We start from the raw sequence: 24,198 nt of genomic DNA, 5'->3' as shown, positions 1-24,198 counted from the left end.
CATTTTGTATCATCTGCACATTTTGTCACCTCACTGTTTACCCCTTTCCAGATCTGAGGGATACCACTATTTACCTCTCTCCAGTCTGAAAACTGACTGTTTATTCCTACCCTTTGTTTCCTATCTTTTAACCAGTTACTGGTCCATGAGAAGGCTTTCCCTCTTATCCCATGGCAGCTTACTTTGCTTTAGAAGAGCCTTTGGTGAGGGACCTTGTCAAAGGCTTTTGGAAGTTAGGCTTACCAGCCTATAATTGCCAGGATCGCCTATGGAGCCTTTTTAAAAAATTGGTGTTGCATTAGCTATTCTCCAGTGATCTGGTACAAAAGCTGATTTATATGACAAGTTACATACTACAGTTAGTAGTTCTGCAATTTCATATTTGAGTACCTTCAGAACTCTTGGGTGAATACCATCTGGTACTAGTGAATTATTACTGTTTAACTTACCAATTTGTTCCTCAATGTGGAACAGTTCGTCAGATTTTGTCACTTAAGAAGAATGGCTCAGGTGTGGGAATCTCAGTCACATCCTCTGCAGTGAAGACTGTTGCAGAAAAATCATTTAGTTTCTCCGCAATGGCTTTATTTTCTTTGAGTGCTCCTTTAGGTCGTCCAGTGGCCTGACTGATTTTTTCGCAGGCTTCCTGCTTCTCATGTATTTAAAAAATAATTTGCTGTTACTTTTTGAGTCTTTGGCTAGTTACTTTTTTAATTCTTTTTTGGCCTGCCTAATATACTTTTGTACTTTTAAAATGATGATAAGAATGCTATTATTTAAAAGGGGGAAGACAATTTTTAACACCACTGTCCACTGCTCTGTCCTGCGGAACAATTATCAGCTGTCATGCTGTTTAGAACACAAAGCTGTCTCTATCCCATACCCCTCACAAAAGTCTTTAAAGCAACTATTAAATATAGTCTAGTCTATTAATATGTTCTTACTTTAAAAACTCAGAGGAATAATGGGATAATGGGGACAGTTTTCAAAAGCACCTTGGTGATTTAGGCCTTTTGAAAATACAACCTCATTAAAACATATGGAGATTTAAGTTTTGTCTACAGCTGCGCCGCTGTAAGGTCTCCTGTGTAGCCACTCTATGCTGGCAGGAAAGAGTTCTCCCACCAACATAATTAAAGCATCTCAATGAGTGGCAGTAGCTATGTTGTGGGAAAGCGTCTCTCTCTGATGCAGCAATGTCTACACCAGCACTTGGGTCAGGGGTGTATTCTTTTCACACCGCTGACTGACAAAAGTGCTAGTGTAGACAAAGCCTTAGGGTCTGATTCTCTGCTCCACTGAAGTCACATTGACATAAGTGTTCTACTGGAGTGGAGAATCAGATTCTTACATTTAGTGAAGTCCATTAGAGAGCTTACATTTCGGCCCTTCTCAGTCTATTGTATTTCTGTTAGTCTATAAGGTGCCACAGAACTCTTTGCTGCTTTTACAGATCCAGACTAACATGGCTACCCCTCTGATACTATTGTATTTCAGTACTTTTCTGTTATAGTGAAAGGTTATTTTACTGAAATATGCAAGTTCTACACTACTGTACAATACAATGTTAATATTCTTGAAGAAAATAATACAAAACAATGTATTATTGGATGCAGATACTTGGAATCAACTTGAAAATGTACATGTAATGGTAGATAATAGTGAGCAAATAATTTACTCAACAATTTTAGACTGTTTTCAGTTCACAGAATGTCTACATGCAGATTGTGATGTCCTCTCATTTGTTCATTATTTGAATTAACTCAGATTTATTTAGAAAACTTATTTAATCTTATGGATCAGGTGTGTACAGGGTGTTGCCAGTATTTAATATTTTATACTGTAAATTCAAGTTGCATTAGTTAGTTGCAATTGGCCACATAAGATACTTGAGGCCCTTCCTGTTTCCTGACTGGATGAATGTATTTCTTATAATCAAGACATCGCAACAAAGTCATGGGGGGCTTTGTTTTCTGTATTCCTTACTCTTTCTATAGCTGAGAAGTGTTTACGTGTGGTTGCCTATATTGTAATTTAGAGGAATTCTTGGAGTTCTTGCAAATGTGTTCACAACCATTTTAATTGAGTATACCATACAAAAAAAGAAATCCGGCTTTTCAAGCAGTACTCCAATTGAGGTATCTCACCCTCCCTGTTAGACAATGAACCCAGACCTATTAGTTCCAAAAGAAGACAGGACAAAGTTATATCATTACTGTATGCTTTGATCTCACCGGGGAACCAGGTTTATAATTTATTTCCTGCTTTGATCAGCCAAGCATTAAAAGGGGAGGGGCATTGTTTGAACAAGCACAGGAATCGCTAAAGATATGGATATTGAATATGTATTGCAAAACTGAGCTGTTGCCAAAAGCAGACTACACAAATTAATTCCCCCCACCCCAAAAAAAACAATTTGCAAGTGTGAGTAGTACAGGATCAGTGTATTTTCAGTTTATACTAAAACAGGCTGGTTGAACAGCACAGCTTATGAAGCACAGTAATTTGAATTTCTTTTAAAATGAATTTACTACTATATGTGACTCAAAACTAAAAAGTATCTAGGGAAGCATCTCTCCCAGTTTAGTGAAGTCTATATTAAGCCTAACTTTCCCTCCTTCTAGCAATGTTTGCTAGCTTGAAAATTAACTAAATGAATTCCCCGCTCCTGCACCTCTGCCTCACTCCTTTCTGTCAACCCTCATTATAGGCTATAGTCAGAAAAGTAATTGTAACTCTCTCATACTCTTCATTAGGTTACTATCAATTTTCTTACATTTGTCTTCTGGTATTACTGTCTGGCTTGAGGCTCTTCATTTTACTGGGTCAGCAGAGACATCACATCTCACCTGTACTGAAGTGCTGAAGATTGGGAGTGATTTCACTGCACCTGCTGCATGGTATATGAGTGTTGTGTGTGATCTCACTGTCAGTGTCTCTACTGGAGTATGATGAAGTAATCTGTTTGAGAGGTGACATAGATGCCTATTATCTTTTTTTAAATCTGCTTAATGCTGTTCTCATTACATTAACCCATACTGTTCAATTCTCTAAAAGTTCCAGCCATACACTTCTGATTGCATAAGAGCTCTTCAAATGCAAACTTATTTTGAGCTTCTAGTCTGGTCCATAGAATGGGGAAAACACACCATGAGGATTAATCTGCAAAGTGTACAAATCCCACCCCTGCTCCCCAGTACCAAGCAGCTTCAGAAGAGATTGTGCTCCCTCTTTTTCCTTTTTTTTACAACTAAATCAGATTAGAAATACTCTTAATTGGAGATAAAATAAAGGGGCCCAATTGCATAAACCCTTACTTAGTTCACCTATTCATTATCCTGGCAGGACGGGAGTGATTCAAGTGACATCTGCCTAACAAATCTGTGAAAACATGCTGAGGAAAACTATACTCAGTGGTAGAAATGCTTCAGCTCCTTATGCTTCTTCTCCTTCCTTCCTTCCTTCCTTCCATCCCCCAGAACAGAGGAGATGAATAGGACAGACATGCGGGATCACGTGCCTCCATAGATTTGCTGCTTGGCTTGTACTGAGCATGGACTGAGCATGCTCAGTAACACTATTGAAGCCAGCCAGGGCCGGCTCCAGCTTTTTTGCTGCCCCAAGCAGCGAAGCGGGGAAAAAAAAAAAGATAAAGCTCCGATCTGTGGCACTTCGGTGGCAGATCAGCCATGCCGCTTCATTCTTCGGCGGCAATTCGGCTGGAGGTCCTTCGCTCCGAGAGGGAATGCGGGACCTGTCGCCAAATTGCCGAAGACCTGGCCCCTTTCCTTTGGCCGCCCCAAGCACCTGCTTCCTTTGCTGCTGCCTGGAGCCGGCCCTAAAGCCAGCTGCCCTCACTCTGCTCCCCCACTGCCCCAACTGCTTTGCACTCATTTCAATGAGATTAAGGCTGTGGCAAAGTACAAGTGAATGTTTTGCCCTGAAGAACACATGCATGCATTTCAGTAACTGTGAATGCAGCTTCTCTTGCTTGAGCCTCACCATCTCTAGTCTTGTTGGGGTGCAGTAGCTGTTAGCAACGTAGCTACAGTGAGAATGCATTGATAGGAATAACATTAACTTAAAGATCACATCTGTCTGATTCTTTTTACCTGTTATTTTTACAAGCAATGCGAAGATTACTATAAAATGAACATAATCACAGAACAGAAATTCTCTATTTTTCACCATTTTGTTTACTTTGTGTATCTGGCAATATTGTGTATAGCAGTTTCACTCTTTCCCTCATGTAGATAGTTTGTGTTTCCATGGATTGATTATGGAACAGGTGACAGAAAAAATGGGAAAACTGTATTGTAAATCCACAAATTGGGGCATCTAGAGCAGCGTTTCTTAAATGCAGCCATGGTGGCCACATGTGGCCACCAGGGGCTTTTCTTGCAGCCACAGCCTTCTGGGTGGTTATTGGTGGGCGCATGGCAAAGCAGTAGCCCCTCTCTGAGGACACAAAAGTTGGAGGAGCAGCTAGGCAGTGAGTTCTCCACCTCCCCAGAGGCAGTGTGGTCAGGCTTCAGCACTGGGGTGGCAAGTGGCAGGCTCCAGCCCCAGGGCTTTGGCCTCTATTCCCCAAGCTCACCATCCCTCCCATCACCTCTGGCTCCCGCTGCCTTCCCTATTGTCCCTGGCTCCTGTTGCCTCCATACCCACCTCCCCATCCTTGGCTCAATTTGTCCCTGGGGTTGCCAGGGCTGAGTTAATCTGCTGTGAAAAGTGATATTAACAAAGACACAAATATCACTTTTCACAGCAAACTTAGTAGCTAGCAAGTCTTTTAAAAAAGCAACCAAAAAAGCAAAAGAAACAATAAGAAAAAAGACAAGAACGTGCCGGAAAAATTGTCTGAGGGCACCAAAATATTTGTTATGAGAATCCCTGAAAGAGTTGACACAGACAAAGGATAAAATGTGATGTAGCTTGAAAAAAATAGGCCTGGTGAACAAGAAAGACAGCTGTCTGTATCCTGGGACTCAGAACTATGTTCATGCTTCAGATGAGTGTTACTCCAAGAAGCCCGCTAGAATTTCTAATCTAAATTTTAAAGTGTGTATGGCAAAGTTTGTACACAGACTTTGTTGAATCAGACTTGCAGTTTCAACTGAATTATTGCAGTTATCCAAAACAAGCTAATGTATCCCAAGGTCTATACATTACATTGCAAATTCTCTCAATTATCTGATACTTTGCTTTTTCAGGACTTATGCATTGTCCTCTGTCAAAAAATGAAAATTGCATCCCATTTTTTAATCAGATCTACAGTTCAATGAGAAAATTGAGGATGAACAATATCTTTTTTATTAGACAATTCTGGTTTTTAAACCATTTTTACAGCCTCCTAAATACCAAGGGTGAAATCCTGGCTCTACTGAGGTCAATGGCAAAACTTCCATTGACTTCACTGGAGCCAGGATTCCTTCCTCTAGTCTCATGCAGTAGCACTGTCTTGAAGATTCTGTTTATATATGTAATGCTACCATATGATTTATGAGATTAAGAAGAATTTTCCTAAGTAACCTCTGGGCAATATCTATTCTGTTATAAAAATCACAAGTATCTAAGCCCTGATAGATTGGAGAACCATTTAACAAAAGTAGAAAACTGCCCTACCATACACAATTTCTATCCTGCTCTTCAGTTTGCATCTTCTCTTCACCTTCCTACTGCCCTCTGGTTAATCATCCCAATTTTATTAATGAGTTCAAGAATCTTCTGTGAATCTTTTGCTTTCCTTAGTTACAGCAAATATTCTATTGAGATAAGCAGATATTTTAACAATATATATGCACATATTGGAGTGTACATAAACTACCTGTATGATTAAGAAAATTTAACAAATCTCTTCACTCAGCTAAAAAATATATCCTCTAGGTCATAATTTTTGTTTTATAAATGCTTCAAATGAGCTATAGTATACATTTAGTGTGTAAAATTCAAAGGATGTCTTATTACTCCTTCTCCTACAAATGACATGATTTATGGATATGAATAAAAGTGTTGCACATATTCAGTGTTGTTCCTTTGTATCACAATAACTCAGAGCATAAAGAACAGCAGAAATTAATTCTATAAATCTATAAAGAAAAATTAACAGTGCACAAGTAAGATCAATATAACATTTACTCCTCGGGGAATTCTGCACCCCCCCCAAAAAAAATCTGTGCCAAAAAATTAAAAATACTGCAAAATTCTTCTGTGACACTCTGTATCTTGGGGAACACCCTGCACCCCCATGTTCATAGAATCATAGAAAGAATCATAGAATATTAGGGTTGGAAGGGACCTCAGGAGATCATCTAGTCCAACCCCCTGCTCAAAGCAGGACCAATCCCCAGACAGATTTTTTGTCCCAGATCTCTAAATGGCCCGCTCAAGGATCCTTATAATACAATTGTGTGGTATCCAATGCAAAGTTTGTAATGTTGGGAGTCTTCGGAAGGCTCATGATGCACTGAGCATTGTTGATATAGTAATGTTATGTTATAGGTTGTAATTTCATGTATATAGTTATGAGGCTAAAATGTCTCCTCATGGCTTAAAACAAGCCCAGGCAAAACTCTCCAGGAACAGAGGGGCAGTTCATACCTCATCAGGACATGTATGGGACAAACCCAGCCCAATCTCACAGGAACAAAGGACATTGGCCTAGGCAGCAAGAAAGGATATGTTGGACCCTCAAGTAAGTCACCCCACTTCCCTTGGTTAGTTTAGAACTACAATGAGGTAATGCTCACCTGACTCTTAACGGGGGAGGAGGGGAGGTAAAACCAAGGGGGAAGAAAGAACATGATAAAAGGTAGAGACCTTTGCCATGATCTTCCTCTCTCTTCCACCTACATCTACAGACATCACCACCAAGCGACTGAAGTGCTGATCAAAGGGGAGAGCCTGGCTGAAGGGCAACCAGCCAGCCTGTGGTGAGAAGCATCTAAGGGTCTACAATACCCACCGGATTGGCGGGTAGCGATCGGTTTATCGGGGATCGATATATCGTGTCTCATCTAGATGCGATATATCGATCCCCGAACGTGCTCCCGTTGACTCCGGAACTCCACCAGGGCGAGCGGCGGTAGCGGAGTCGACAGGGGGAGCCGCGGCCGTCGATCCCGCGCCGTGAGGACAGGAGGTAAGTCGAAATAAGATACTTCAACTTCAGCTATGCTATTCCCGTAGTGTAGTGTACCCCACCCCACCCCCTAGTGTAGACAAGGCCTAAGTTTGTAAGGGCACTGACAGTGTTAAGATCAGTTTAGAATGCGTTAATAAATTTGTTTGTTTATTCTACCTGAAGCAGTGCATTTGGTTTGAAGCATGTCAGAGACTTCCCTTGGGATAACAAGCCTGGTACATATCAATTTCTTTGTTAAATTGACGAACTCATATAGGCTTGCAGCATCCAGCGGGCATAACTGGACACTGTAATACGGAGGTTCCTAGGGTTGTGCCTGGGACCGGAGATGTTGCTAGTGTCATTCGGTTGCACAATCCAAGAAGCAGCTGGCCAAAAGTGCTCACTCATGTAGCTGGGAGCAGCTTACATGCCAGAGGTTGTGTGTGAACAGCCCAGGAGTGGGAGTTCTCACAGCAGAGCAGAGTAAGGCTGGCTCCCAGAGTCGAGGATTGGAGTGACCTAACAGATCACACCAAGGGAACGTCGCATCCTCCTATGTTGTCAAATAAAGCAATATAATCACGCCAGTTTCAATTATTTTGGTAATTTATTTAAAAACAACACAGAAAAAAAGTCACAGTAACTATTCAGCATTTCCTAAACACATGAAAGTTAAGTTACAGATACTTGCTAACCAATACCCTGCATTCCAGTTATAATCCTGGCTGGCTACTTTTGGAAGTACTTGGTTCTGACTGTCCTGACATTTTATTGATTGATTGATAAACATTTTATTTGCCCTCAAAGTCTTTTTGCTAATGGGTAAGTAAAATAGATCCTGAGCTGTAATCTAACCCCATTGTGCCTCTCGGGCACAGGAAAAATGCAAGAAAGCACATAGATCATCCTAGCTGAGGATTCCCTTACTGTCATTTACAATAAGGCTCCTTTACATCACTCTGGCAATGTAAAGGAGCCCTAAAACGTTTACACCTGTTTTATGCTCCTGGGGGAATTCACTAAGAATGGGAACAATCAACTAACAACAATAGGAACAATTATGCAGGCAGGCTGCTACATTTTCTGCTCTGCTTGCCGGGACAGAGCCTGCCTCATGCTTTCCTCCAAACCCTGAAGCCCTGCTGCTCCACGTCAGGTGCGTCACAATAGCGAGCAAGAGGGACAGAGTCTCTCTCGCTTACACATGCAGCTCCGCCCCGCGATGGTAATTGACATCTCCCCACGCGCATCTCCATCAGCTACTGCGAGCACTCGAACAGACACGCCTGGGCTGCATGTCCCCTGCTGATTTCTTTGTTTCCCCATTTTTCTGTGGGGAAGCAAAGAAATCTGTGGGGAAAGTGACTTCTGGGCACACACAGTGGCATAGAATTCTCCCAGGAGTAAACGTTATGTCTACTACAATACACAGCACATCATTTTGACTGTAAATTACATGACTGTTATATTCCCTAATTTACTCAGGATGAGAATGTTCCTTAAATGCATTAGTATAATTCAACCTTCCAGTTCATGGCTAAAATGTTTAAGCTAATTTACTATGAAATCAGGAATTTTCATTGACACTTAAGGTTTTATCTATAAAATTTAACAAAACAAGTTTTGGACTGTAACTACTTAACAGTGTCCCTGCAAATTACATAGTGGTGGTAGTCTGCCAATCAATAGTGCTCATGCCTTGGATCATATTCAAATTAAGAGACAGTGGGGACACAGACAACAAAGGAGAGGTGATCCTGTAAAACTGAAGGCACATTGCTCAACAGAGAAAATTTTATACATTCTCATGTCAAGAAGCTTTAAATTTGTAAGTTGATGCCCAGAGGCCACAACCAAGATGAGGGCCTCATTGTACTAGGCCTGCACTAACACAGGGTCCAAAGAACTTACCAGCCTACATAGACAAGAGTGGGAGAAAGGAAGGGTCAGTCCCACTCTGCCGATGGAGAACAGAGGCACGGTGAGATTAAATGATTTGCCCAGGATCATATGGAAAGTCTGTGGCAGAGGCAGGAATTTAATCCAGAGCTCTTGAATCCCAGTCCAGGGCCTAACCCTAAAATTTCTTTTCCAGATTTTTGGAAACTGATTAGCCTAATTATTGTTTTCTGTCTGCTGCCACATGAGCCTTTCTAGTAAAAGCCATTGGCTCTAGTGCGGCAAACGGGGGCAATACTCCCAGCAACATGGACCCGAACAAATACTACACCCATGTGCCTATTATTTGCAGAAGCTGACCCCCACCAAACCGAACTATGAGATCCTGGGTAAGGAGCTCCTAGCCAGTAAGACATCCTTTGAGGAGTGGTGACATTATTAGGAAGGGGCTCACCATCCAGTCCAACTATACGCTGACCACAGAAACCTGGAACATGTGCTAAAGGCAAAGACGTTAAATCAATGGCAGCTCTGGTGGGCTCTATTCTTTTCATAGTTCAGCTTCACTATCATATGTTGCCCCAGAACCAGAAACAGCAAAGCCGACGCTTTGTCCAAGAGCTTTGATACTGAACCACATGGACCTAGCTGGGAACCAGCCCACATCCTCAAGCCCCATGACTTCCTGAATGCTGCTCCTTGCTAGGACCTAGTTGCACTGATTTGTTCTGACTCTGACTCGGAAATTCTGTCCAGCAAACTAGCTGCCATCAACAGGGAACGACATGACACTCAGGAGGGGGTCACGTCTGTGAATAACAGCATTTACATTCCTCCAAGTCAGGCTAGAGTGGCAGTCTTACAGTTATGACATGACTCCAACTGGCAGGATACGTGGGTTACTTTGAAACTCAGCAATTGATACCTGGTCTTTTCTGGTGGCCCCGAATAAGCCCCAGAATATGGGCCGTCATACCATCCTGTGATGTGGCTTGAGCCAAGATGCTATGCCACAAACCCTGCAGTATAAGTTCGACCTCTAGACACTCCATCTCGACCCTGGGCCACTATGGCATTGGAGTTTATTGTGGAGCTCCCTGAGTCCAACAGATTCATGATGATCTTGACAGTGGTAGACCACTTCACCACAATGGTCTATTTCAGGGGTAGGCAATCTATGGCACACGTGCCAAAGGTGGCATGTGAGCTGATTTTCAGTGGCACTCACACTGCCCGGGTCCTAGCCACCGGTCCAGGGGGCTCTGCATTTTATTTTAATTTTAAATGAAGTTTCTTAAACATTTTAAAAACCTTATTTACTTTACATTATAGACTTATAGAAACAGACCTCCCTTCCAACCCTGAGATTCTATGATTCTATGACCTTCTAAAAACGTTAAAATGTATTACTGGCACGCGAAACCTTAAATTAAATTAAAGGTTGCCGACCTCTGGTCTATTTTGTGCCCTGCGCCAGGTTACCTTCTACCAAAGAGACACCCAAGGTCACAATTTACAGCTCAAGTTTGGTGTGAGGCACTACATTTTCTGGGGGTCCAGCCTCACTACTCCTCCACCTACCATCCTCAGTCTAATGGCCAGATGGAAAGGGTCAATCAGATTTTAGAGCAATATCTACAATGTTATGTTAACCAGAGGATTGCTCCGCACTACTACTCTACATGGAATTTGTGTACAATAACGCAGATCACGCATCCACAGGGGAAAAAAACCTTCTCTGCCAACTATGGGTTCCACCCCTGATTCTACCCACAACTACCTACAACCTCTCCTAACTCCATCACTTCAGATTTAGTGCAGACGATTCATCAAATTCAGGAAGTAAGGGGCCACCTGGAAAAAAAAAGTGAAAGCTAACTACAAGTGACATGCAGACCAACATCATCAACCAGGTCCCACCTATTCAGTGGAACAAAAAGTGTGGCTCTCAAAAGAACACCTCTGCATGAACAGACCCCCTTGCATAAGTTGGATTTCCAGTACCTTGGCCCTTATGGAATCCATCATCAAGTTTATCAGGTCACCACTGAACTACACCTACCCCAATCTCTCAAGATTCACCCGGTATTCCACATATCCCTCCTGAAACCCTATATCAAGAACTCATTTCCACACCGGACCCAACCACCTCCCCTAACAGTGTGTGTATAAGGCCACAAAGAATATGCCATACATGAGATCTTGGATTCTAAATGCCAGCAGGGTAAACTTTTACACCTTATTGACTGGGAAGGTTATGGTCCTGAGGAGCATATGTGGGAGCCAGGGAAATACATTCATACACCTGCTCTAATGCAATAAGCCTTCCAGAAGAACCACCCTGAGAAGTCCAGACCCACAGCACCAGAGGGCACTCCTTGGAGAGAGGGGGTGATGTCAGGCCCTGCGGGTCTCAAACCTGGGTGCATAGGTGTCCTGGGAGTCATCACATTCCAATTCTCCACCTAGCAGTTCACAGACAGCACCTAGGACTGGGGTCCATGAAGCCCAACTGGGCCACAAGACTTGCCCCTACACTCTGACTGGGTGAGATCCAAAACTCCTTAATGGGCTGCAGCCTCTATTTAAGCCAGAGGAAGAAACAGGAAGTTTTCTGTACAACTGGGTCTCATCCTGCCATGGACTGCTAGTCTGGTGTTTACCTGTTCCTGCCTTCTGATCCTGACCTCCTGGTATCCTGACTGTCGATTCTGATCTCCTGACATTCTAACCTAGTCTCATTCCTGGTAATTGCCTTCTGGCCCCTGAGCCCATGTCTGACGCTAACCCCTAGGCCAGGCTGCCCATGCCCCAGCCCTGACCACTAGATTAATAGATTATAAAGCCAGAAGTGACCAATGTGACCATCTAGTCTGACCACATGCAGAGATGGTCTCTTTCTTCCCAGCAATCAATTTTTTCCTGATCCACAAAGAAGAGGAGTCTCCAGGTTCATCGCTGAGCTCCCAAAATATCAGTGTTCGCTCAGCGAGCTCTGGAGATGGTCATAGGGCTCACATCGGTAGTGTCAACAGCAGGACACCCAGGACATGAACCCTAATGTTAATAGTGGTGCACCTGAGATTAATACATACTACATTTAGAAGTCTACATATTGCCAAAACAAAGTGTGCAGAAAGTGGCAGAAAGTTGTCTTAACCTGTAAACGTGTTATAGAAAGATTGCAGTTGAAAGCAAGTACAACATCAAAGGAATCACATGGACTGAGTTTTAAACTAAAATATAATATAAAAATGCATATCTCAGGTTCTTCTCTGATATTAAAGGGCCACTTTCTACTGTTTTTTAGATATTATTTATTACCTTAAACTGTTTGTTACTCTCTGAAGCTTAAAAAAATTCTCTGTGCCAGTGTATTAAATTTCTACTTACCAAAAACATTTTAGCACTGTAGCATTGCATTAGAGGAGGTAACTCATTTGCAGATATGTTTCCCAATTCAGAACTTTTCCACTAAGCTTCTAACTCCTTAGGAAATCCACAGAAAAGAGACATATGAGGAGTGGGTCTTGGCATTGTACTCAAAGAAATTAGAAGCTGAAGTCTGATAAATACACAGTCTTAAGAGTTTTTCTGATGTCTTCTGCTGCAACAGGTTAGAAAGACCTGTCCTGGATGAAGAAAATAAAAGGTCATATTTATTTTGTTGCCAAACAAGGGCTTCAGCAATTGAAAACCTCCGATTTCACAAACACAATGCAGGTTTTCTCTGTAAATTGCAGACACATGCTCTATCCTATGCTGTCTCAATAAATCTCTCTTTTACACTCTTCAGAAACACTAGATTACTGATCTGCATAACTTCACTTCCCTGACAGTGAAAACAGTCCTCTTGCAGCACCACTTGCAGACTTTACAAGCCTTTTTCTGGGCTTGCCATCAAAGAACATAAAAAGAGGAATAGAAGAGTAATGAATGACAGAATAAAGGAAATATACGCCCACTGACCTTTTTTAGAGTACTGTGATGGTTATTTTAACTGACATTTTACTCAGTCTGTCCTAATCAACCTTTCAGAAGCTGACATTAAAGTCTTATTATATAGTCCAATTCCTGCTATTTCTTGAAGTAAGAAAATAAAACTAAATCAATATTAACTATGAAGTCATTACAATAAACTAAATTAACTGCAGTAGAAATGTAGTCCTAACAGCATAAGCACTTCAGGAATAGCTGAATTACAGCAACAGTAGAAATAGGGCCCTAGTTTCTAGTTTCTCTATCATTGCCCTAGATGAGAGTGAAATCTTGGTGCCACTGAAGTCAAAATTCTCATGGACTGTAGTAGGGCCAGGATTTCACCCTGAATATACAGCAGTGCTCTACCAAGAACCTGAAGTAGAAAAACGGTGAGAGGGTCGCATTAGTTACTGTTAGAAATCAGGAAGTAACTTGGTCTAGAATAATGTTAATGTTTTCCAAAAACAGAAAGATACTCAGACTGCAATAAAAATGTACTCAGACTGAATTTAAATCTTTTTACCCTGTTTTGTTTTACTGTATGAGCCTGTAATGTCTGTGCACATTGCCTGATTCTCTGAGTCATCTTGTAAACAAGGTCATTTCATCTCCATTAACAAGCCAATCTACAGTATTACTGTGTATAAATAAAGTCAATTATAGCATTACATGACCTGATTATGGAAGTAGAGGAATCAACCCAGAGGCAAGCTTAATGGGTAAGGCATTCTGTATAACTGGATGAAACTACTTCCTTGAACTATGGAGTGTGATCATATAAGGATGATCTTTTGCATTTGCTGGTAACAGTAAATGACCCGGCAGTAAAGAAATAAGCACCCCTGCGATTAAATTGTACAACATAGCTACAATGATATCACAATTCAACAAAGTATGGGCACAAAGGGTATGATTCATGAAGGGACTAAGGTGTTGCAATGCTGAGTGTCATGGCACCTAGAAAATTACAAGAACAGCACTGCAATCCACAAAGCTGAGTTAGGCGCCTAGGCTCTCCATATAATGAATGAGGTGAGATAGGTGCCTAAAAATGTGACCCACAAAACCCAGCATGCTAGGCAGGAAGCCACCTAAGCCAGCCAATGGAGGATGCTGACAAGAGGTGGGTGTGCTAAGCCCTGGCCCCTGACCCTTTCTTGGAGATAGGCACCTACGTCTGGGCAGCAGGAAGATGCCTATCTCTGCTTAGCGATCCAGGAATAGGAACCTGATGCCTGGAGTCAGGCAGTTTAGGTCACTAAGGGGTTTCTTGTGAGACTAAGTAAGGAGCTAGCAATCAGTGGTTAACATATTCCCCTGGAATGTGAGACCTGGGTTCAATTTCCCTCTCTCTGTCGGAGGAAAAAGGATTTGAACAGGGGTCTCCCACCTGTCAGGTGGGTACCCTGACTACAGAATCATTCATTCATATTCTCCCCCCATTCTTGACTACCTAAGTATTTGCCCACTGTGAAAATCACTGGTGCCAGAGAGAAAATGACTGAGAGATGGGAGAGCCAGGATGCAGTCCCCCTGCTCCAATCATTCTTTCAATGTGCTGTGACATTTTTAATTAGGCATGCAATTCTACACTTGCATACAAAGTGGCATCCTCCATGTACATTCAGGAGCTGGACAGAATCACCCCACGGGCACAGCCAGCCCCGGGACATGTGAGGCATGCATTGTTTACACAGATGGCACACCATTGTTCTTTCATTATGTATGCACAGTGGAACAGTTTCAATAGGATTGAGGGAGCCCTCACATCAGCATATCCCATAGCTTAGTGATTAGAGCACTCTCCTGAGAGGTGGGAGATCCCCCTTTCTCTACCTTAGGTAGAAGCGGAAATTGAACCTGTGTCTCCCACATCCCAGGTGAGTGCTCTAACTATGGGGCTAAAAGTTATACAGTGGGCAGCAGCACCAACTCCTCCTTTGACCTGATTTTGAATGGCACCCAATCTGGCTGGCATGCCAGAGGTCACCACCAGTTCGGGCCCTGCATGTGACTTAGGTGGCCAAATGCCTGTCTTTCCCTAGTTCATGAATTGCTCTAGGACTTTGGTGGGAGACAGACATCCAGATGCTGAGTGAGGCAGCAATGAGTATGCCCAGAGACAGAAACTGTGACACTGAAACCCCTTGGCAAAGAGTCTCTTGTTCTTTGCAAACTCCTCTCAGCTCAGACCTGGCAAACTCAGCACACCAAATATGTCTTACAGAATATTTATCTATAAAGAGTATCATGTGAGGTATCTACAGAAATCTTGTAACTTGTCAAGATTCATAATCGTTGTGAGGTGGAAGTATGGGCAATATTTAAGGAATTATGTATTTATATTGAAGGTATGCTTTACGGACTTAGAGTGAAAAATATTCACCAGGGATAATGTGTTTCATTGATGCAAGGAGAATTGTCACCACACCTTGGGGTTAGCCAGTGAAGTGTCTAGCCTTGCTTGCTCCCAAGATTATCAACTGAAAACCACCAGAAACAACTATAAATGATTGAAACCTCTAGGAGGCAAAAGAGGAATATTACAACAAGACAGGAGTTTGCCCTGTCTGTGAATAGAAACAAAAGATTGTTTTCAGTATAACACAGAGGAGGGAGAAGCACTCTGTGTTCATTCACTCAGGAAAACCCCTCATGGAGGGGGATGCTTTCATGAATGTTTGGATCCTGGCTTTTGTGAAACCAGCCAGATCTGCAATAGCCTGAATTTTGAGGGAAAAAAGCCTACTTTATTATATTGGAAAGGTAGGTATTGATAAGTGTAGAGCCAGATTCGCATTTTATTATTTTGTTTTGTCATCAGTTGTCCCATCACTTTCTCTCACTTCTAGGTAAATCTTTTTGCTTAAAAAAACCACTTGTTTTATTGTAAGTAAGGCTACGATTTAGTCATGGGTATTTTTAATAAAAGTCATGGGCAATGAACAAAAATTCACAGCCCATGACCTGTAATATAAATACGCCTGACTAAATCTTAGCTGGGGGGCCACTGTCTGAAGGTTCTGGGGAGGCGCTGCTTGGACGGGCCCCTGGGGGGGGGTGGCTGCTCTGCAGGGCCTCAGAGGGATGCTGCTCGGGGGGGGGCGCTGCTGGGGGAGGCAGGAGCTGATGCTCTGGACGGTCCCCGGGAGCCACTGCTGGGGTGGGGGAGGGCAGGGCCAGTGGCACCAGCTGCCGGGAGAGGCTGAGTCATGGCTGCTCTGGCCGCCCCCGGGCATCCCCCACCCCGTCGCTGCTCTGGCTGCCCCTGGGACTGCTGTTGGGGGCTGAGTTGTCACTGCTCCCAATGCCCCCAAGACTGCTGCTTAGGTGGTCCTCAGGGCCAGCCACACTGCCATTGCTCAAGCGGTCCCCAGGGCTAATTACCTGGGGCCACCTGAGCAGCGGCCGATCCATCTGGCCCTGGAGCAGCGCCAGGAGCAGCCAATGTGGCTGGTTGTGGGGCTGCCTGAGCGGCTGGTGTGGCTATCTCTGGGGCCTGCTGCTTGGGCAGCCCTGGGATCAGCCACGCTGGCCACTGAAGAAGCCATGGAGTTTGCAGAAAGCCATGGAAACCGTGACTTCTGCAATCTCCATGACAGACAAGGAGCCCTAATTATAAGTATTCAAAAGTGCTGTTTAGTTTACAGGAGCCATGGTTTAATAATAAACTAGTAAGCAGGTATACACTGCATCTCTGAGTGCAACGGATGTGGAATTTCTGTGAGTAGCCAGTGTCAGGAGCTTGATATCATAGGGGAAAGATTCAAAGGGACTTGAGCGTACCCTCTGTTAACATGCCTGCCAGAGGAGAGTGCTTGAGTGGCTGAAGGGCTGGCAATGCTAAGGAGCCAACACACAGATGTCACAAGAAAAGCTCCTTCCCATGGAAGCGGGGAGTAACAAGGTCACTGGCAGTCCTGGGCACCCCGAGAATTGTCTCAGAAACTTAGGCACCAAGTGACTTTAGGTGCCGACCAAGTTTGGCAAGTTTTGTAAACCATTCATATGTTCTTAAGAACATAAGAACGGCCGTACTGGTTCAGACCAAAGGTCCATCTAGCCCAGAATCCTGTCTACTGACAGTGGCCAATGCCAGGTGCCCCAGAGGGAGTGAACCTAACAGGTAATGATCAAGTGATCTCTCTCTCCGGCCATCCATCTCCACCCTCTGAAAAACAGTCTAGGAACACCATTCCTTACCCATCCTGGCTAATAGTCATTAATGGACTTAACCTCCATGAATTTATCCAGTTCTCTTTTAAACGCGGTTATAGTCCTACCCTTCACAACCTCCTCAGGCAAGGAGTTCCACGAGTTGACTGTGCACTGTGTGAAGAACAACTTCCTTTTATTTGTTTTACACCTGCTGCCCATTAATTTCATTTGGTGACCCCAGTTCTTGCATTATGGAAATAAGTACATATTATGGGAATAAGTAAATAAGTAATTTTTGTTGTAAAAACAAGCATTCATATATATATATAAAAAGAAAATATTATGTACACTAAATATCACTGTAAAAATGTCATAGTGCTCATCATACATGAGGAAAGAAACATGAATCAATCTGGGACACCTGGAAAATTACACAAAATAAGTGACACTTCATAAAAATTCAGAAAAAAATGTCCTGGTTCCTTTATATGTTTATGGTGGCTTTGTCCTTTCATTAGAGTTAAATTTCTGGTCCAAGGTCAAAGACATCACAAATGAGATCACAGGAGTGCAGGATCCACTTGGTCCAGCCATTTTACTTGTAGGATGCTAAATATCCTTGTGATTCATTTTTTTAAATCTCAGTAATCAACTTCTCTTAGCTAAAGAATGTTACTGACCACATGCAGAAAAGAAGACCATCATCTACAACTGATGAATGCGTTCAGTATTCTTGCTTTGGAGGAATCTAACTGCTTGCTTGGCAGCCAAGTATCAGAACTATATATGTATGTAGACTGCCCTTATATCAATACGTAGAAAAGAAATTTTGCAATATATGAGACCTAGTCTATGGGTATGTCTAACTCACAGCTGGCCTGTGGCAACTGACTTGGGGGCCGTTTAACTGCAATGTAGACATTCCACCTTGGGCTGGAGCCTGGGCTCTAGGGCCTGCAAGGTTACCAGAGCTCAGGCTGCATCCCTTGTCTGAACGTCTACACCACAACTGAACAGCCCCTTGGCCTGAATCCAGCGAGTCTAAATCAGCTGGCATGAGCCACCACAGGTATCTAATTGCAGTGTAGACACACCCTAAGATTCTCCATTATGTGATTTTGGAAGGATTAGATTTTTATTGGTAAAGGTCAGTAAACCTTCATTTCACTGTATGTGTACAAAGCAATGAAAAAAACATTTTCATCGATAATTGAAATTTACAGATAAGCAAAGTAAGAAAAATGCTGCTTGATCATTTGTTAAAGTTTGATTTAAGGATATTTACTTTATATATTTTGACGTGATGTTGACATGATTTTAAAGCTTTAATTTTTTAATGTCTCATTTTGAAGAGACACAAACACTTTGTGCATGGCAATTTTTGTTTAATGTGTATATTTAAACATATATACACACACATAGTTATATTGTATTTGCTTTGATCTTTCTCTGGAAGATGAGGGTAACTTTTTGTCAACTGCCTCATCTTCTAGTACAGAAGAATGTCCTATTTTATAAAATAACTGGGGAATAAGTTCATATGATCAAACAGTTAATTGAACATCTCAGAATTACAGTAAATGTGGTGCATCACTTTCCTCTCGCCCTTCAAACCACTCCAAAATGATTTAAGGCATCGAAATATGAGGGGATGTCGAGTTGTTCTTTAATCAACATCACTTTCATTATGTGATTTTTATTTTTCCATCAAGAAAAACAGTTCATATCACTGGTCATTCATAAGATTAGTGTTTGTAAAACTGAGGGTCTACTGTATAACAATGAATAAAATTAAAATTACACTCTTAAAAAAGGCATTTCTCATCAGCAATGGCAACAAAATACGAAGTTTCTAGGCCAATACATTTTAGACATATCACGAGTTAAAAAGCTGTTGGAAAACTTTTCAAAAAGCAAGCTACAGCTGCATTTTCAAAACTCCACACTATGGGCCAGATTCTTTCCTGTGGTCAAGCTCTGGTTAGTGCTAGAGTAATGGGGAGGAATTAGGGAGCGGATTATGACTTCCTGGTTCTGAAGGCTGGTCTGCACCAGTCCTGACCTGAATTAGATCTTCTCTAATTTATGCCACTTGTGTAGCATTTTAAATGGACAACACACCACTGGATGATAGGTGTTGCAAAACTCTGCTACTCCATGTGTGAGATGGAGTAGTAGTGATATGGGGGGAGGAATAGCTCAGTGGATTGAGCATTGGCCTGCTAAACCCAGGGTTGTGAGTTCAATCCTTGAGGGGGCCACTTAGGGTTCTGGGGTAAAAATCAGTACTTGGTCCTGCTAGTGAAGGCAGGGGGCTGGACTTGATGACCTTTCAAGGTCCCTTCCAGTTCTAGGAGATTGGTATATCTCCAATCATTACATTACATATGACTAATACACCCAGGTTGTGAAGGAAGATAGTGTAGCTGGTGCAGGAACAGCCTGTTGGTTTTGTGAGAGCATGGAGTTCTACACCAGGGAAATTCCCTACTGGCTACTTACAGCTCAAATCTAGATCCATAATTAAAAAACCCTTTAGGTGCAATTCTCCACTGCTTTCTACCTTGTGTAGTCTTATTTCTGGGCAGCAAGTTTAAAATGCTACCAAATCAGAATAGTAACCTCTTACACCCACCTGGCACATGGGTAAATAATTAGTGGAGGATTGCAAACAAAGGATTGTTATAAATTATGGGATTGGCTTCTGGCCGTAAGTGGCCAGCATGGAATTGCCTTAATGTAGAAGACCCTGAGGTCTGATTTATTTATTTATGTAACCAAATTTTCCAGAAAAAAATGTTACCCTGGGAGGAGATGCAGCATGTAAAATTTCAGGAAGAAGAGTATTCTGAAAATACATCTCAGTGTAAGTTTAACATTAGTAAGTAGATTCCAATAACGTAAAAACTTTGTACCTATCCTATTTTTATTCTACTTCCTATTGTCCTGTTTAATTTCCTTTTCAACACAGTAAAAACAGGCCTGTTTGGGTGGATATCTTTATATTACAGGCAAATGAGAAGAAAAGTGCCTGTTTTGCAAGCTTTAGGAGTAGCCTCCCTATTCCTGCTTATTTTTTCACATGTTAATTACAACTCCAATTATTATTTTAAAGTACTGCATTATTTTTTTTCTTTAATTCAAATATATTCACATCATGCCATTCAGAGGGGTATTTCTGTTGTTTTGTGGCAGGGGTTTTAAACTCTTATACCCAACACTTTCCAGTCTGCTGGTGTATTTCTATTTATTTGTTTGAATCTCTAATATTGCCTTCCAGGTTCTGTGTTATAATTACACACTGCTAAAAAGCCAGCTAATTATCTGTGCCTCATTTCTATCACACAACACAGTCAATACCTCAAGGGTGTATAAATAAGAAATGCACAAAACATGAATACAATAATGAACCTCAAACTCTAGAATTGCTGCCCCAAGTCTCACTCATTTGAGGAAAGAGAGGAGACTTAGTTGGGGGTAGATTTTAGGAGGTTTTGTTTACATTATCTCTGGAAACGAGAAGGAATTTGCTGTGCATAATTAAATTAGACATGTAGCATTCAGCTCTAGTCCATCCCTTGCTGGATCTGTATATGGAATAACTCAATACTCCCTGATTGGCAAATTCAGATCATATCCACTCTACTGCTATTTAGTATTAAAAAAAACCTCGCTGGGCCACTCAAAGTAAACAATAGCCGTATAAATGAATTTAAACAAGTGTACAAGACATAGAATGCAATGAACTAATAAAATTCCAGTGTCTGGCAATGACAGAGCAAGCACTTCTCTGAGAACACTTTAGGTCCTGAATTTAATTTTAAATATCCCAACTCTGGGGCTTGCAACAAATGAGAAGATTATGCCACAATATAATAGATTTCACTATGAAGTTCTTTTGACATCTCAATGTTCCCTTTCTCAGTTTCACCCCATGAGCCCCGGTTCTTATACCTTTGTGTACCACAGTAAATTATTTCCCCCTTGGTGTTTACATCTTTGTCATCTGTTATCATATCCCTCTGTTCAGTCACTGCTTAGCCAACTTCTACATATTTAACTCTTTTAATCTTTCCTTATACATCTCAGTCATGGTTAATACCTCTCATACAATTCATCCCAGTTTGTGCCAAAGCTCCTGAATACCCTGTCTCTTTAGTGGGATGCATTGTGAAAACCATCTAACTTAAAACTGTGTATTATTGCCTATGACCATACCCAGTTGCCTTCTGAGCAAAATATATTGGTAATAGCAAAGTTCATGGAATCTCTGGTTCTTAAATTACCAGATTATAGAAACTCTACTTGAGATAGGGGTTTGTTTTGTTTTGTTGATGTAGAGGGTGCAGAAAGGGACCACTTGATGCTATGAATGTTCTGGGTATGGCAGAAAAGATTTATAAACCAGAAAGCTTGCACAGTGTTTCCTAAAGGTGGTCAGATTTTAGAATCATCTGAATTCCTCCTCTGGAAGTTCATTCTCCATCCACAGTCTCTCAACTCTCTCTACCCTTGGCTGAAAACTTGAAATTACCACACTGAATGAAAAGTGGCAGAAAAAGATCATTTTAATCTATAAACAGGCATGTAAAATTACTGTTGACGTGGGGTCAAGCTGCCCTTTCTGTGGCACCCAAAATCCACTCCTCTCCTTCCCGGGATAAGCTAAGCCTGCCGACTTGGCTGCTTTTAGCAATAAGCAATAGTGGGTTCAGGCACTTTACTGGTTTGTTGACATCTCCCCATACAGCAGTAGTAAATAATGAAGAGGAAAGGTCACTGATTCAGAGCGATCTAGATTACTTGGTAAACTGAGCACAAGCAAACAATACATCTTTTAATACAGCTACATGTAAATGTATATATCTGAGAACAAAGAATGGAGGTCATAGTTACAGGATGGGGAACTCTATGCTAGGAAGCATAAGAACAAGAGAACAGCCATACTGGGTCAGACCAAAGGTCCATCTAGCCCAGTATCCTGTTTTCCGACAGTGGCCAATGCCAGGTGCCACAGAGGAAGTGAACAGAATAAGGAATCATCAAGTGATCCCATCCATTATCGCCCATTCCTAGCTTCTCTCAAATAGAGGCTAGGGACACCATCCCTGTCCATCCTGGCTAATCTTCCATGTGTAGTGAGTCTGAAAAAGATTTGGGACGTCATGGTGGATAATAAGCTGAACATCAGCTCCCAGTATGACACTGTGGCCAAGAGCTAACATGATCCTGGGATGACGAAACAAGAGAATCTCAAGTAGAAGTAGGGAATCTCCATCACTTGGGATTTTTAAGAGCAGGTTGGACAAACACCTGTCAGGGATGGTCTAGATAATACTTAGTCTGGCTCTGAGTGCAGAGGACTGGACTAGATGACCTCTCAAAGTCCCTTCCAGTTCTATGATTCTAAGTTATTTTGCAGCCTATTTGGAACTGGTGCAACCGCTGCTGGACTACTGTGTCCAGTTCTGATGTCCACAATTCAAGAAAGATGTTGATAAACTTCAACGGGTTCAGAGAAGAGCTATGAGAATGATTAAAGGATTAGAAAACATGCCATAGAGTGATAGATTGAACTTCTTGAGTCTATTTATCTTAACAAAGAGAAGGTTAAGGGGTAACTTGATTACAGTCTAAAACTACCTACATAGGAACAAATATTATGGGCTTAGTAAAAGAAGATATAGCATGATCCAATAGCTTCAAGCTAGATAAATTCAGATTGGAAATAAGCTGCAAATTTTTAATGATAAGAATTAAAAAAAATGTGGATTCTCCATCACTAAGAATTTTAAAATCAAGTTTGGATGTTTTTCTAAAAGATATGTTCTATGAATTATTTTGAGGGAGTTCTGTGGCCTATGTTATACAGTAGGTCAGACTAGATAAGCATAATGGTCCTTTCTGTCCTTGGAATTTATGAATTATTAATGTTGTGGAAGTGAGAAGAGTAACAAGTAAGATCACACGTTATAACATTCTTAAATAAATAATAATAAAAAAACCCTCACAAAAAGCTATCTCCAATCATGCAATGTTCCCGCTATCCCTTCTTTCTAGAAATTAGCCTCTATTGTGGGCAAACACTGCCTGGGCCCCCACCTCGCTCTGGGTTGGATCCTTTCAGACTCCCCTCTCTTCAGGAGGAAGGATAGCTCAGTGGTTTGAGCATTGGCCTGCTAAACCTGGGGTTGTGTGTTCAATCCTTGAGGGGGCCATTTGGGGAATGGTCCTGCTTTGAGCAGGGGGTTGGACTAGATGATCTCCTGAGGTCCCTGCCAACCCTGATATTCTATGATTCCTTTGCCAGGCTGCTAGATGAGCTACTGGGCTTCAGTCATCCTTTGATCTAGCCTTCCCGACTCCACACCACTCAGCCCATTGGTGGCTCCAGCTCTCACCTGCTTCTCTGCTCCACCATTCCCTCCCTGTAGCCTCACAGACAGTCATAATCACAGAGTTAGAGGCCATTCGTCCAGTTACAAACCAGTCTACAGTCCTCTTTTGGGGTGTTTGTCCCCCACGCGATACCGAGACAAAACCAGGTGTGGGTTTGTCTGGTCTCAGATGGGCCCCCCCCCCCGCCATAAAGAGGGGTGCGCTGCCCATCACCACGACCTCAGGCACCACGGTAGCGGCACGATCTGTGGTGCCCAATGGGGTCACGCTGGCAGGGGCAGGCCCGCCCCGTTCCTGGAAGAACCAGACCGACCTCCCGCACCAGCACCGGCCACCGGCACCTGCCCACTCAACCCCACGGCCAATCACACCCGGCGTTACAGCCCCCAGGAGCGCGCCGGGACCCGGCCGGCCGGCCGGGCGGGGAAAGCCAGACACGCCCACAGCTGTCCCGGCAAGTGACTCACACCCCGGGGGAGGCGAAACCCCGCCCCGCGGTCCCTGGGAAACCCCTTCCCGCCCCCTCCGGGCTGCTCCGGCCGGCGCCCCCGCCCCCGCGTGGCCCAGTCCCCAGTCTCGGTATTCGCGCGGGCCCAGCAGCACAGGCCACCCGGGGAGGAGCCAGGCCCGGCCTC

General features: G+C 42.7%; 1 long non-coding RNA gene across 1 annotated transcript; it reads right to left on the bottom strand.

Annotated features, from left to right (window-relative positions):
- Positions 1-10,581: 10,581 nt before the first annotated feature.
- Positions 10,582-24,166, bottom strand: LOC123369497. The gene is made up of 3 exons (XR_006579063.1): positions 23,566-24,166; positions 12,419-12,657; positions 10,582-10,879 (listed from the first exon to the last, which is right to left on the bottom strand). It is a non-coding gene; the product is annotated as an uncharacterized LOC123369497 (long non-coding RNA).
- Between the last annotated feature and the right edge of the window lie 32 nt (positions 24,167-24,198).

The sequence above is a fragment of the Mauremys mutica genome, chromosome 1, assembly GCF_020497125.1.
Source record: "Mauremys mutica isolate MM-2020 ecotype Southern chromosome 1, ASM2049712v1, whole genome shotgun sequence".
Classification (NCBI taxonomy): domain Eukaryota; kingdom Metazoa; phylum Chordata; order Testudines; family Geoemydidae; genus Mauremys; species Mauremys mutica.
This window is presented reverse-complemented; position numbering and strand designations above follow the sequence as displayed.